The 14,129-nt window shown below is 45.7% G+C and overlaps 1 long non-coding RNA gene across 1 annotated transcript; it reads right to left on the bottom strand.

The window, feature by feature from the left end:
- Positions 1–12,361: 12,361 nt before the first annotated feature.
- Positions 12,362–13,885, bottom strand: LOC134760469 (uncharacterized). The gene is made up of 3 exons (XR_010137949.1): positions 13,732–13,885; positions 13,007–13,065; positions 12,362–12,459 (listed from the first exon to the last, which is right to left on the bottom strand). It is a non-coding gene; the product is annotated as an uncharacterized LOC134760469 (long non-coding RNA).
- Positions 13,886–14,129: the final 244 nt, after the last annotated feature.

Here is a 14,129-nt window from a genome sequence, read left to right as displayed (position 1 = left end):
TTGAGAGTAGGAACAAGAAGGCAGCATGGGGCCCTGCATGGCCTCCGCTGGGAGGCCGATGGCTCAAATTGTTGCCCTGCTCTGCACATGTTTTCCTGTGATTGTGAAAGCAACACGAGTATTGATTTGGGGGTTAAAAATACATTTTAACAAGCAAACAAGTTCACAAATATGAAATAGTGGCTAGTGAGGACCACCCGCATGCGGGAGCTGCAGACAGAGGCTGTTGTGAGTGCGAGGTTTGCTCCTATCCCTGGAGCTTCTGGTTGCCACCAGCACCTTGTAAGCCAGGGAGTGGTGTCACTTGTACTGCAGCAAAAGCACCTTTTCTCAATGTGAAGTATGGCTTGAAGAGAGGAAGATGGAAGACTGGCTGGAAGATGGCTGTGTTAGGGGTGAAGCAAGGATGGGGGTGGATTGACCAAGCTGGGCCAGAGGTCCGAGGGGCTGATCCAAGAGCCCTGTGTGCCTGTGAGTCCTGGCGGAATGGCCGTGCATGGTGACAGGAGGCATCTAGGACAGCACCCACGTTCCCGCCTGAAGCACATGAGGGTGGATGACAGGGTTCGGGGCCCTAGCCTTCAAGTCAGACACACCTGAGTTCAAATCCAGACTCCACCACTGACTGGCTGTGTAGCCTTAGACATGTTCCTTCACTTCCCTAAGCGTCCATTTTCTCATGTCCAATACATAGATTACTATGCCATAGGAATATTAAATAACTCAGTGATTTTGAGGTTAAAATGAGTGCTGGTGCTTTTTATTGAAATAAAGAAAATGGGAAAAGAAGCAGCATTTGAGGTGTGAAGGGGGGGAATCTGGGCATGGGGAGTTGGATGTGCCTGTGGACTTCCATGGACAAATGTCCAGCAGCCGTCTGGTGTGCTTCCGGGATGCTGGGGCCAGGACGTGGGGCCGCAACATACAGACCTGGAAGTTACGAGCAGGCAGGCAGCTGCTGCAGCTGTGAAGAGCAGGCAGTGCAGGATCAGAGGCCCAAGGGTAAAGCCTGGGGAATGCCAGCATTTAGGAAGAGGCCGCTGGAGATCAGGAAAGAGCAGCAGGAAAAGCAGGAGGGTGTGGAGGGATGGGAGGTGCAGGAGGAGGGTTTCCAAGAGGGAGGGGTAGGAGTCGGTGTTCTGTGGGCATGGACTGGAAGTCGTAGCACTTTTGAACTGTAGGGACCTAAGACATCTTTTAGTCTAATCCCCTTATCTATCCTGAAGAAGAAATCATGATTCCAAGGTGATGTGAGTTGCTTGCTTTAGGTCACACTGATTTCACATTGGGATACTTCGATTTCTAATGAGTAATAAAATATTTAATAAATATTCTCGAATTTGGTATTGCTCCTATTCAGTCACACTGGATATTTTCCCAATTTGATGAAACTGAGATTTTAACAACTGTTAACCATTCCATGTACTAAGATGCTTATAGTCAAACTGTGCCTCTTAAACATATTTTTATTGTATATTTAATAAATTTTGCTATAAAAATAAGGTTAAAAAACTCATAACTCATCAAACTGCATTTTAATTATAGTAAACACAAATTACACTGAAGCGGGAGAGTTCCCTGGCCCCCCTCACAGGACGTGTGACAAGGTAGTGTGGCTCTCTGCCTATTCAAACCCCTTACGGGAGGGGGATCACGCACAGGGACAGGTGCAGGAGCCCAAGTGGGTGTGTGCTACAGTGTGCTCTTTTAGCCTTGGCATCTGTGGATGGCTTGAGTGTTAACCAGCTCAGTGGACCCTCAGCCTTTCTGCAAAAGCAGAGGGTCATTGTGACAGCTTTCTGTATCCCAAGCTCTTGTCCAGCATCCTGGAAGAATCAGGTCACACACAGACTTGAAGGATAAATGCAGGGGTTTCTTTGAGGGGTAGAAGTGGCTCTTAGTAGGGATGGATGGGGAGCTGGAAAGGGGGATGGAGTGGGAGGATGATCTTCCCCTGGAGTTTGGCCATCCAGCAGCCAAAATCCTCTCTGACCACCCCCAGCTGAACTCCTCTCAGCATTCAGGTGTTCCTCATCTTCCTGCTTTCTCTGCCACACCATTCTGCTGTTTGTCTGCTTTTCTCTTCATCTCTTCATCTCTTCATCTGCTCCTGGAGCCTGGGGTTTGGGGTTTATATGGGTACAGGATATGGGGGTGTGGTGGGCCAAAGGGCAACTTGTGGGTACGAAAACAGAAATGCCTGTTCCCAGTTAGGGCCATGGGTCTCCAGGCTTGAGGGTGGGGCCTTTGCTGGGGAGCCACCCTCTTCTATGCAGTATTTCCCTGTCTCTTTTCCATATCAATACCTCAATAAAATTTAGTTTTAAAAAATAGCACAAGTAAAAAGTTTGGCTATTTAAACTAAAAAGTAATTATGTCCTAAATTATTTTGTATACAAAGACCTGAGGATTTGAAATATTTTAATAATTGGAGCTTGTCTCTCCTTTGAGGGCACCACTTGCCCCGATCCCTCTTGGTTTCCCCCACAAGGTAGCAGGAGTGCCCATGAATGAACGTGGGTGAAATCATTGGATACAGATAGTAAATACATTCTATTTCCTGAAAAATATTACCTAACTACATGTCTAGATATGGAATTGCATTTTCAAGCCAAGTTGGAATTACAAATTGTAGCCCATTTGAAAATGCAAACAAATGTGTGACATATACACCCAGAGGAAAAGAAGTCACAATTATGAAAGAACAAAGTGGAAAAATATCTCTTTCATGTAAGATTGAGCATTTTGGTTGATACTGTGATAAAAAATCTTGTGATTGATTCTCTTTTGCATTGGTTTTTAGTGTCATTTGCCCTCTGCCCAACTCAGATAAAATTGTATATGATGTAAATAGCAGGAAACTATAAATGGTGATATTGTCCTGAAAGGAAGCCACTTCATTTTTCAAAGATTTCTTCTGCGGCAGGGATCTAGGAGTGTGCAGTGATGGAGTTTTGCATTTCTAGAGGAAAGAGCAGGCGGGGGTGTGTGCAGCCGGAAAGGGAGGTGTCTAGGTTCCAAGGGTAAATCCCACCCACTTAGAGGGGATTGGAGAGCCTGGGAAAGAGGCTGGGCTGCCTGTGATCCCCACCCCACACCCTGCCTCCTACAAGCCCCCTAGAAGGTCCACACTTTGAGTTGTCAGCCAGAGACAGTAACTCAAAACCTTGGCTTTGGGCAGCCAGAAGCCTGGAAATGGGGGAGAGGGCAGGCCTAGACACCAGGGATGAAAATAAAATGAATATTGAAAATTACATACATGTAATGTTTCATATATTCCATATATTTTAATATAAATGCCAGAGGTTTTTGAACCAGAGTAACTCCATCTTGAATAGGGGCTGGGTAAATAAGGCCCCACCCTCAAGCCTGGAGAATCTTGAATAAGGCTGAGACCTACTGGGCTGCATTCCCAGGAAAGTAGGCGTTCTAAGTCACAGGATGAGATAGGAGGTCAGCTCAAGATACGGGTCACAAAGACCTTGCTGATAAAACAGGTTGCGGTAAAGAAGCCAGCCACAACCAAGATGGTGATGAAAGTGGCGTCTGGTTGTCCTCATTGCTCATTACACGCTAATTATGATGCATTAGCATGCTAAAAGACACTCTCACCAGCACCATGAGAGTTTATGAATGCCATGGCAACGTCAGGAAGTTATCCTATACGGTCTAAAAGGGGGAGGAACCCTCAATTCCAGGAATTGCCCACACCTTTCCTGGAAAACTAATTGATAATCCACCGCTTGTTTAGTATATAATCAAAAAGTAACAATAAGTACAAGCAGTTGAGCACCCCATTCCACTGCTCTGCCTATGGGGTGGCCATTCTTTTATTATTATTATTATTGTTATTATTATTATTATTATTATTATTATTCTTAAGACAGAGTTTCACTCTTGTTGCCCAGGTTGGAGTGCAATGGTGTGATCTCAGCTCACTGCAACCTCCATCTCCTGGGTTCAAGTGATTCTTCTGCCTCAGACTCCTGAGTAGCTGGGAATACAGATGCCCGCCACCACACCCAGCTAATTTTAATATTTTTGGTAGAAACAGGGTTTCTCCATGATCTCAAACTCTCGACCTCAGGTGATCCACCCACCTCCTCGGCCTCCCAAAGTGCTGGGATTACAGGCATGAGCCTCCGTGCTTGGCCACTGGAGTGGCCATTATTTTATTCCTTTACTTTCTCTAATAAACTTGCTTTCACTTTATGGATTTGCCTCGAATGCTTTCTTGCACGAGATCCAAGAATTCTCTGTTGGGGCCTGGAACAGTGCCCCTTCCCAGTAACATAAATATGTAATAAAACAAAGGTCCATAACTTGACCCAATTGGAAACACAAAATTTACTATAAGGATTTATATGACAAAGGGATAAAAGGGGCCATGATTGGCTTTTGTGCCTGTGCAGCATGGGCTCCAGATTAACAAATGTTAAAATGCACCAATTGACAAAGCTTCATGAACTTAGTCAATGCTGGGACTCAAGTTACAGTTATACCTGTGAATCTCACTAAATTTAAACACTGCAATGCCTGTAATCCTGGGAAAATAACTATAGAGGAAAAATAGCCATGCTTTATTTTAACTGTAGTTTTGCCTAAATTTTGCATAGGCATAATACTCGTTGCCCTAAAACATGCTCTAACACAATGAATAATAGATATGATTCAATTAAGTCTTTGGCACTTGCAAATTGGCTTGGACCTTGGAGGTCCCCAGTAAAAATAGTTAATATTGCTATAACTATGAGACAAATTGTACCTTGCAGGTCCCCAGTTAAAATAGTTAATATGACTCTACGTAAGTTATAGCAAGATGTGTTAGTCTGCTAGGGCTACCAGACACTGGGTGACTTTAACAATAGAAATTTATTTTCTCCCTGTTCTGGAGGCTGGAATTCCAAGACCAAGGTGTGGGGTATTTGGTTTCTCTGAGGCCTCTCTCCCGACCTGAAATGACCTTTCCTATGAGCACACCCAGCACTGAGGTCTCTTTATGTCTCCAAATTTCTTCTTTTATAGCGACACCTGTCATGTTGGATTAGGGCCCACCTTAATGGTCTCACTTTAACTTAACCACACCCTTTAAAGGCTGTATCTGTAAATTCAGGCACATTCTGAGGTACTGGGGTAAGGGCTTCAGTATGTAATTTTGGGAGAGACACAATTCAGATGTACAGGACCTTCAAGTTTAAAACTTAATATATAAAACCTAATTAATAAAAGGGTGATTCTCTCTACTGCTTCTCCATTTGACAGCTCAGTCTTGCCTCTGCTTAAGCCTGGAAAAAAATAAATGGTGCTTCACGGTGGATTACTACAACCTTAACATTGTAATCCTTTCATTAAGACCCCAACACCCAGTATTATGGAACTTACTGACCCCATCCAATCAACAACTGGTAAATATTGTGCTGTTATAGATTCGGCTATCATGTTCTGTTCAGTGCCTATTTCAATAGTCTCTCTGCCTTAATTCACCTTCACCTGCAGTGGGACACAGTACTTCTTCTCTAGGCTACCCATGGGTTATCCCAACAGCGTTGCCACCACATACAATCTTCATAGAGCCCTTAACTGCACCCAGCTTTCTCCCGGAGCTCAGGATGCCCCAGACCCTCATCCCAGACAGCATTGCTCTGGAGCTCACAGCTGGAGATGACATCAGCACAGACGTCCCCATCCCAGCCCTGTCCTGGGAGCAGGATTCTGGCTTCCCTAGTTAGGCCTCAGAGCTGGCTGATCACCTGGCTTCCTAAACCTGGGTGTTTTCAGGGAAATTTTTGATCTCTACAAACCGTGACGTGTAGAGAGGGACACATATCTGATTCAACAGTCCCTGATCCACTGATCCATGGACATATTTGCCCACAAGGAATAACCAAGAATCTCTCTCTGGTGGAGGTCAGGGGCATTACAAGAGCTGAGTAGCGCTTAGTTTTAAATCACAGACATAGGCAAGGTGTTGAAGTTATTACACTTTCAAGCAGCATGGCCCTCACTCACTCAAGGTGAGATAAATATTGCTGCAAAGGAACAACAGCTGCATTGTTGGAGTTTCGCTTTTGAGGCGTGTGTGTGTGTGTGTGTGTGTGTGTTGATTTCTTTCACAAAACACATTTTCAAATACTTCCTTACTCCAATCAACATTGCCCCGTCCTTTTAAATAAATTTTTTGAAAACTAATAAGCCTATTTTGTTTATTTACATTTTTTATTTACATTTCTTTACAAACTGTTCGCTATTAGTCTACAGTGAAAAGTCAACACTTTATAAAATAAGATTGGCATTTAAAAGCTTCTCAATTCTAATACTTTGAAAGGCTACACCCATTTTCAGAAAGTCTGGGCTATTCAAAATATTTTACAAAATTCTGAAACTTTGAAAAGATGCAAGATTTGGGGACAGCAAGACGAGGCATTTTTTCTTATAGCCAGTTTTGTTCAATATATTATTAAATAAGCACTTTTTAAATTAACAGATTGAATTCTAAAATATATTTTTGAAAATCAATAATGATTTTTGTAAAAATAGAAAATCAGTTGTACTTTTATCTTAAAATTCATTTCTTATCTATTTTCTAGATTTGATGTTTTGCCATTTTAAAGAATACTAGACAAGATGATCTCAATTTGGATCACTATATTGGGCTCCTAATAGCCTGATATAATTTTAAATCATCCCAAACAACACATTATTACCATATACATCAGCATTTCCCAAACTGTGCTGTAAGCTGTGTATACTATTGATATTTTTGAGCTAAAATATGCTTATAAATACACAAAAATATATTTATCTAGGTGTTGTTATGCAATAATGCACTTTTCAAAAAGAAACGATATACCAGTCTCAAGAATACCTGGAAGCTGCATGAAAATTCTTGATTCCTTTTATATATAGTGACAGAAAAAGATGTAAATCTCACAATTGGTTATTTTTATTGTATAAAATTTTTTCTATAAGCACATGTGAATTAAGTATTCATTATTCCACATTCCCCATGTCACCGGCGCTGGGTGCCCACAGCACAGTTTTTCTAACACTGCAGCTGCGGGGCTGAGGGTGGCAGACCGGACACCTGCACTGAGCTGCATTCCTCACACAGTTGGACCAGCCCTGAGCCGGGGGCGGAAGCATCCCAACGTGAAAAGCTGTTTGCCAAGTACAATGACCACACATTTCATCTATTTTGAATACACCATCACAACAAACTCTACACTCTTGACAGATGAGACAGGCAGATATGATCTTTGAACATGAGTGAGAAAGACATTCACACAGGCTCCCATCCTCCCTCACATGACTGGAGGATTAAATGGCAGTGGGGGGGTGGATGTTCAGCTCAGGGGCAGGTTAGTGACACTGTCACAGCTATTTTAGGACCTGAAATATTTATAGGATCCTATTCCAAGCCCTAATACATAAACAATGAACCCAAAACTGTACACAAAGGGAAACAAAAAACCACTCTGACAGCCTCCAGGTCCCTCATAAACTCCCCAGAAGTCAAGGAGGTCAAGGCTGGTCTCAAACTCCCGGGCTCAAGTGATCCGCCCACCTGGGCCTCCCGAAGCTCTGGGATTACAGGCATAAGCCACCGCACACGGCCTAGTAAGTTCTTTTGATATGTTTGGAATGAATGTGTTTCCAAGGATAAAAGCTTACAATGACATCTTTCTTACCTGTAAGATACCCGAAGAGCTGAGAGAGGGTCCCCAGGCTGGCTAAGCATCCAGAACTCTGGGGGAGCTTTAAAAACATAGATATGAATTATTGGGCTTCACCCCTTACTTACTGAGTCACAATCCCAGGGATGGAAGCGCCCAGAGATCTGTCTTTTCAGAACTTCTCTGGCTCTCCAGGTGGTGCTGACAATCAGGCAGATTGAGAGCCAGTGCTGCAGGCAGCTCGTCCCAGACCTCAGGAGCAGGGGAGTCACCCAGGGCTAGGTCAGACTGAAGGTTCTGGGGCACCAGGGGTGGGGAGGGGCTTGAGAGTTGGACTTTCCAACAAGCTTCCCAGAAGGGCTGGTTTGCTGAGCCTCAGACCAGGCTTTGAGGGTGCACAGCACTCTTCCTCTAGGTGTGTGTCCACATACCTGGCATCTTTGTTGTTGAATTGCCTCAGATATAAAGTGCACGGTGCCCCCTCTACGCCTTCAGCCCTGCTGTCTCCCTTGCTGACCCCCAAATCTCTGGGGCTCGGACTTGCCTTTATAAAGGGACCTCTCAGCTCAGGGGCGGGCCCTCCCCACTGGCCCTCTCTTCCCAAGGCCCAGCATCAGCAGGAGCTGCTCGAGCAATTCATCCTGAGGGGTCTATGTGGTGTGAAAAGCTGAGGGAGACTGTTCTGTTTATTGTCAAGGGCCAAGAAACAAAGCCTGGAAACAAAGTCTGGTATTGCTCAACCCAGTGGTGATGAGTGACAAGATAGGGCGGGGTGCAGAGGAGACTCCCACACACAGCAGGACTGAGTGAGCGCCAATTCTTCCTTCTAACACTGGCACCAAGGAGAGACCGCTGTCCCTTCCCATAAAGGCAGTGGCCAAATGGAAGCATCACTTGGTGTGCCAGCTCCTTTGGGACAGGAGAACAAGAGGTGACTTGAAGCGGGGTTGGTAGCCCCATCCCAAGCACAGTGGATGCTGAAGGGGGTCCCGGGCTCCCCAGGTCCTGGGCTTCTCTTGATTCTCAATGTTAAGCTTGTTGATTGAATATAGTTGAATATATATAGGTGAGGAAAAGACACAGGCCAAGAACCGGGTGATTCAGTCAGCTCTGAAAAGTCAGGAACAGCATTTCTTTTTTTTTTTTGAAACAGGGTCTTGCTCTGTCACCCAGGCTGGAGTGCAGTGGCACGATCTCGGCTCACTGCAAGCTCCGCCTCCCGGGTTCTCGCCATTCTCCTGCCTCAGCGTCCAGAGTAGCTGGCACTAGAGCACCCACCACCACACCTGGCTAATTTTTTGTATTTTTAGTAGAGACGGGGTTTCACCGTGTTAGCCAGGATGGTCTCCATCTCCTGACCTCGTGATCTGTCTGCCTCGGCCTCCCAAAGTGCTGGGATTACAGCTGTGAGCCACCATGCCCGGCCAGGAAGAGCATTTCTAACCTCCAAATGCAAACGTCTGCCACCCCGGGCTGCTCTCCTCTGGAAACGGCACTGCAGGGCATAGCAGGTCCCAGGTTTGCCTTTCCTAATTCCCTGCACCACCCAGCTCCTGCCTCCCTCACTGTGAGGGATGAGAGGTCCACACAGACAGTTCCTTCTCACCTTTGAAATGGCAGTGGTGGCTGCAGCCTGGGAGCTGAGGCCATCCCAAGCAGGTGAGACCCCCACCAGGGGCCCTGGGTGCCGGCCAGCCACAGGCTGAGCCATCCAGGCTGTGCACAGCCACGCCTCAGCCACCAGGATTTCTTTCCTGTGGAACTAGACCTTCCATCCAGAGAGCCTTGCAGCAGAGAGCAGAAATGGGCTTTCTCTCTGCTGGTGTAGGAAAGCCATGGCAGGAACGTGGTACCAACAACACACAGTTGCCTGTCCCACATGGGGTCCCGCACCTCCCGCCTCCCTGCTTTCCTGCCCCTTTACTTGGTAAGTGTGCTCTTTGATTAAGTGTCCTCTTTTTAATTGTGTCCAAATGTTCACACTGTCTCAAGTGATGCTGGAGCCACAGCCTGGGGCCACTGCAGGTCCTTCCTCTGGAGCAAACGGTCTTTGTCACAGTGTTTCTCTAAAAGCACATCCATCCTGACTGACACTTATTTTAGAAACAGAATTGGTGAAAAAAGAGTTGAGCATTATAAAATGTCTCTGGATTTCAAAGAAGTTGACCACTATCTATGGGGAATTGGGGATGAGTAACTGCTCTTTAAATAAATGAGGACAGGCCAGGCATGGTGGCTCACGCCTGTAATCCCAACACTTCGGGAGATTTGTATGTAAAAAATACAAAAAGCTGGACATGGTGGCATGCACCTGTAATCCCAGCTATTCAGGAGGCTGAGGCAGGAGAATTGCTTGAACCCAGGAGATGGAGGTTGCAGTGAGCCGAGATTATGCCACTGCACTCCAGCCTGGGTGACAGAGCAAGATTCCATCTCAAAAAAAAGTAAATGAAGACAAAATCCCAAAGGCTAGAGCCACCGCCCGCCCAGAGCAGGTTCAGGATCGAAGTGCCCCTGTGGTTCCGCTCCCACCTGAGTGCTCTATTTTAAAATGAAGGTCTGGGACAAGGAGAGAGCATGTCATTAATAAGGTTCAGTGTTAAATAGAGACATTCTTTCACTGATGGCAGCCATGATGGGCTACCTGAGCTTTCTTTGGTTTTCCCTGCCATCTGCATCACCCTCCACTACACTTGAATGAGGAGTCCTGAGGGTCTGAGTAACTTGCAGGGATTGCTGTGCTGCCAGGAATGAGGGAAAGAAGAGGCCAGAACAGCCACCTCAGCTAAAAAGAAAGCCAGAGGAGAGGGTGGGTATTTAGGGAGCAGGGATTTTTAATTTCAAGTAAATTCTGTAATTAAGGAAATGGGGTGGTGGTGGTGGGGCTCGGGGCTGGGTGCTCTGGCACTGTCCCTAACAGCAGTCACAGTGATGGCTTTGCTCCTGTGCTGCCGTCCCTCCTCCCTCTCAGCAATAGGAAGAATATGTGTGCTTTTGATGCACGTGGTGCAGAAGGCCTGGGATGCCGCATTTCACACAAGCTTCAGGTGACCCCAGTGCTGCTGGTTCATGGACCACGCTGTGAGTAGCAAGGTCACAAACTCCCCTGAGGGAAGGGAGCAGCTGGGCTGCGTTTCTGAGAGAAATCGTAATAGGTTACGATTGAACTACTTTGGGCCTCCCTTCTTGAGAACCCAAAACAGCTGCTGTGTGTGCTGAAGCTATATTCACCCCACCACAAAGAGGACAGTTAGCACCTCTCCCCACACAATGGTATAAGGTTTTGTTTTCATATAAAACCTCAACAGATGAATGGGGCCACTATCAATGATTTTCAGAAAGAAAGGTGTAAATACCAACTATTTTTTTTTTTATGGAGTCTTGCTCTGTCACCCAGGCTGGAATGCAGTGGCACGATCTCCACTCACTGCAACTTCTGACTCCCGGGTTCAAGCAATCCACTTGCCTCAGCCTCCCGAGTAGCTGGGACTACAGGTGTGCACCACACCTGGCTAATTTTTGTACTTTTAGTAGAGATGGGTTTCACCATGTTGGCCAGGCTGGTCTCGAACTGCTGACCTGAAGTGATCCACCTGCCTCTGCCTCCCAAAGTGCTGGGATTACAGGTGTAAGCCACCATACCCGGCCTCCAAGTACCAACTATTCTTTAAAAAAAAAAATGATTATGTTGGAGGCACAGTGGCTTATTCTGTAATTTCAATACTTTGGAAGGCCAAGGCAGGCAAATTGCTTGAGCACTGGAGTTGGAGACCAGCCTGGGCAACATGGCAAAACCCTGCTCCTGCAAAAAGTTTTTAAAAAATTAGCCGGGCATAGTCGCATTCATCTATAGTCCCAGCTAGTCAGGAAGCTGCGGTGGGAGGATTGCTGGAGCCCTGGAAGGTTGAGGCTGCAGTGAGCTGTGATGGCACCACTGCAATCCAGCCTGGGTGACAGAGTGAGACCCTGTCTCAGAAAAAGAAAAAAATATATATATATATATGTATATAATGTTGGGAGAGATGTCCCTCATAATTAAACTAGGTTAATACAGATGATTTTATTTAATAGCTGAAATGGTTCTGTTACCTGGGAGTTTGTTTTACATTTAGTTGATCATGAAGGATCCATCATGAATCCCCCCTAGAAGTGCCCACAGTGACATGTTCCATGAGTGCTTGATGGAAAACCATGTATTTCTAAGGTTCTGGTGGCAGGTAGCAGTTATGCGATGGCATGAGGAAAATCCATTTAGTAGAGTTGTCCAAAAGTGCAATGGCCTGGCTTGGTAAGCTGTAAATTCTGTCCCTGTGAGGGGTAGAAAGTGAGGATGGAGAAGGAAGGAATATGCCAGACAGGGGTTGAACCAGACAGGCTTCTTCCAGCTGTCAGCTTCGTGACTATGGGTACTGTCCATGTCTCCAGGATCCACCTGGGATGCCTCTGATAATGTAACCACGTACCCCCATTTTTCTTGGGCAGTTTATTCCAACAAGTGAGCTATAGTGCAGGCATTGGGACATGCAGTAATCTGTTTGATTTTCAAGGGCTTAGGTCAGCTTGGTGGAGTTCTCTGGGTCCCTCTAGAGAATCACCCAACCCAGGGATGGCCTTCAGGTTCCCACCCTACCACGAAACCACTTACATTCACACAAAATCCTGGAGCTGAATGTTCTCAGCAGGCTTATTCCTCATAGCCAAAAGCCAGAAACAAATCCAGATGTTCTTCCAGGAGCGAGTGGCAAAACAGTTGGGGTCATTGTGGAAGTGAAGGGAAGCCTTTGGTCTATTGGAAGAATGAACAGGACTCAGTAATGGATTGTTTATGATGTGGGGAGATACAGGCTGAAGAAACTCTTTCTAGAGTCTGGAATGGAGTCCCTAGGTGAGCCGTCACACCATTTATTTAGACAGTAAGTCTAGGTCACAGCCAAGTCCAGGAAGATGACCTAGACTATAGAGTGGGATCAGTTTTAATCTGTAATGTCAAAGAGGTATTTCGGTCTGGAAATCAGCTAGGTAGCTGTACATATAATTCTGAGTGGAGATAAAATCTGGAGGTTGTAAGAATAGAGTTAATAATTAGTGCCTTAAAAATCAGTTTGGTCCCCCAGAGGGCTTGGGGTTCTTTTTTTTCTGGCATACCAATAAAAGAATAGCAGAGTCCAGGAGTGAGTTATGATGCACTTCAGATTTTAAATCCCAAGCAGGGGTTGTGAGCACGCTGGCAAACCTTGGGTAGGAGCATCCAGAAAGGCAGGATGAGAAGGAGAAGCATTGGCGTCAGGAGCCAGGAGCAAGATGGACCCCAGAAACAAAAAGGAGCCACTTACCTGGACTGTTCCTTTAACATGGTAAATGGAAAGTGGCCATTAGATATTCCATCATGGAACTGTCAAAAGACAAAAGTACAACAGATTTAGTTTAAAGATCCTAATTGGCTTTATTTGCTATTCTAGAATCAGGCAACACTTCATTCCATAAAACAGACTGAGCATTCCTCCGAGCAGAGTTGGGGAGATGGGCTTTATGGATAGAAAAGGCTGAAGCAGAAACAGAGAACAAAACACGGATTGGTTGCAAAGTTACTTTCCTTGTAAACATTAAAGCAGAGGGGAGGGACTGCCTACCATGCTGGCTAAACCTGGCCTGCTGGGGATTTGCCTTTTATCTCTCTGTGTCCTGACTTCTCAGAAGGTCAGATCAACAGCTCAGTTTTGGTTTGGAAAAGTGGAACTTTAGCGCAAGAAACTCCAATCCAGTCTGGTTTTGTTACTGAAATGAACCTGGGTCTGCTTGCCCCGTGTGGTAAAACCAAACACCCACACCGAGGTTTGCAGCAGGAGAAAGGAGGGTGTTAACTTGCAGGACACCAAGCAAGGAGAATGGGACAGCTTATGCTTCAGACCCAATCTCCTGGATGGCTTACAAGCAAGGGATTTTAAAAGCAGGGGAATAATTCAGGAATGCAGAAGTTACAGGGAAACCATAAATCAATACAGAGGGTATACACTGGTTTGGCCTAAAAAGGTGGAAGCTCTTGAAGCAAGGGGCTTACAGGTCATAGGCGGCTTCAGGATTCTTTGATTGCAGTTGGTTAAGGAAGCCAGGCTTTGTCTAAAACTTGGGATCAGCAGAAAGGAATGTTAAGTTCTGGCCTGTGGGCATGACTCTCTCCAGGCCGCTGAGAAAGAAATTTACAACAAAGAGCAGCTGTCAGAGTGCAGCCCTCATCTCCCTGACATCTGAGGTCTCTGTGATGATGGTCAGTATTTTCCATCTGAGGTGGGTCCGGGTTTCTGAAAAACCATTCATGGACATATGCTAAGATGCAATCTTTAGTTTCAACAGGGGACAAAACACCTTGTCGCTCTGACTTACTCGAGTGGCTATTACTTGCAGCTGTTATTCCCTTCTTGCTTATCAGGTGGCTCATTTACTTCTCAATGCCAGCTA

The sequence above is a fragment of the Pongo abelii genome, chromosome 19, assembly GCF_028885655.2.
Source record: "Pongo abelii isolate AG06213 chromosome 19, NHGRI_mPonAbe1-v2.0_pri, whole genome shotgun sequence".
Lineage (NCBI taxonomy): Eukaryota > Metazoa > Chordata > Mammalia > Primates > Hominidae > Pongo > Pongo abelii.
Note: the sequence above shows the minus strand (reverse complement) of the source record. Positions and strands in the feature narration are given on the sequence as shown.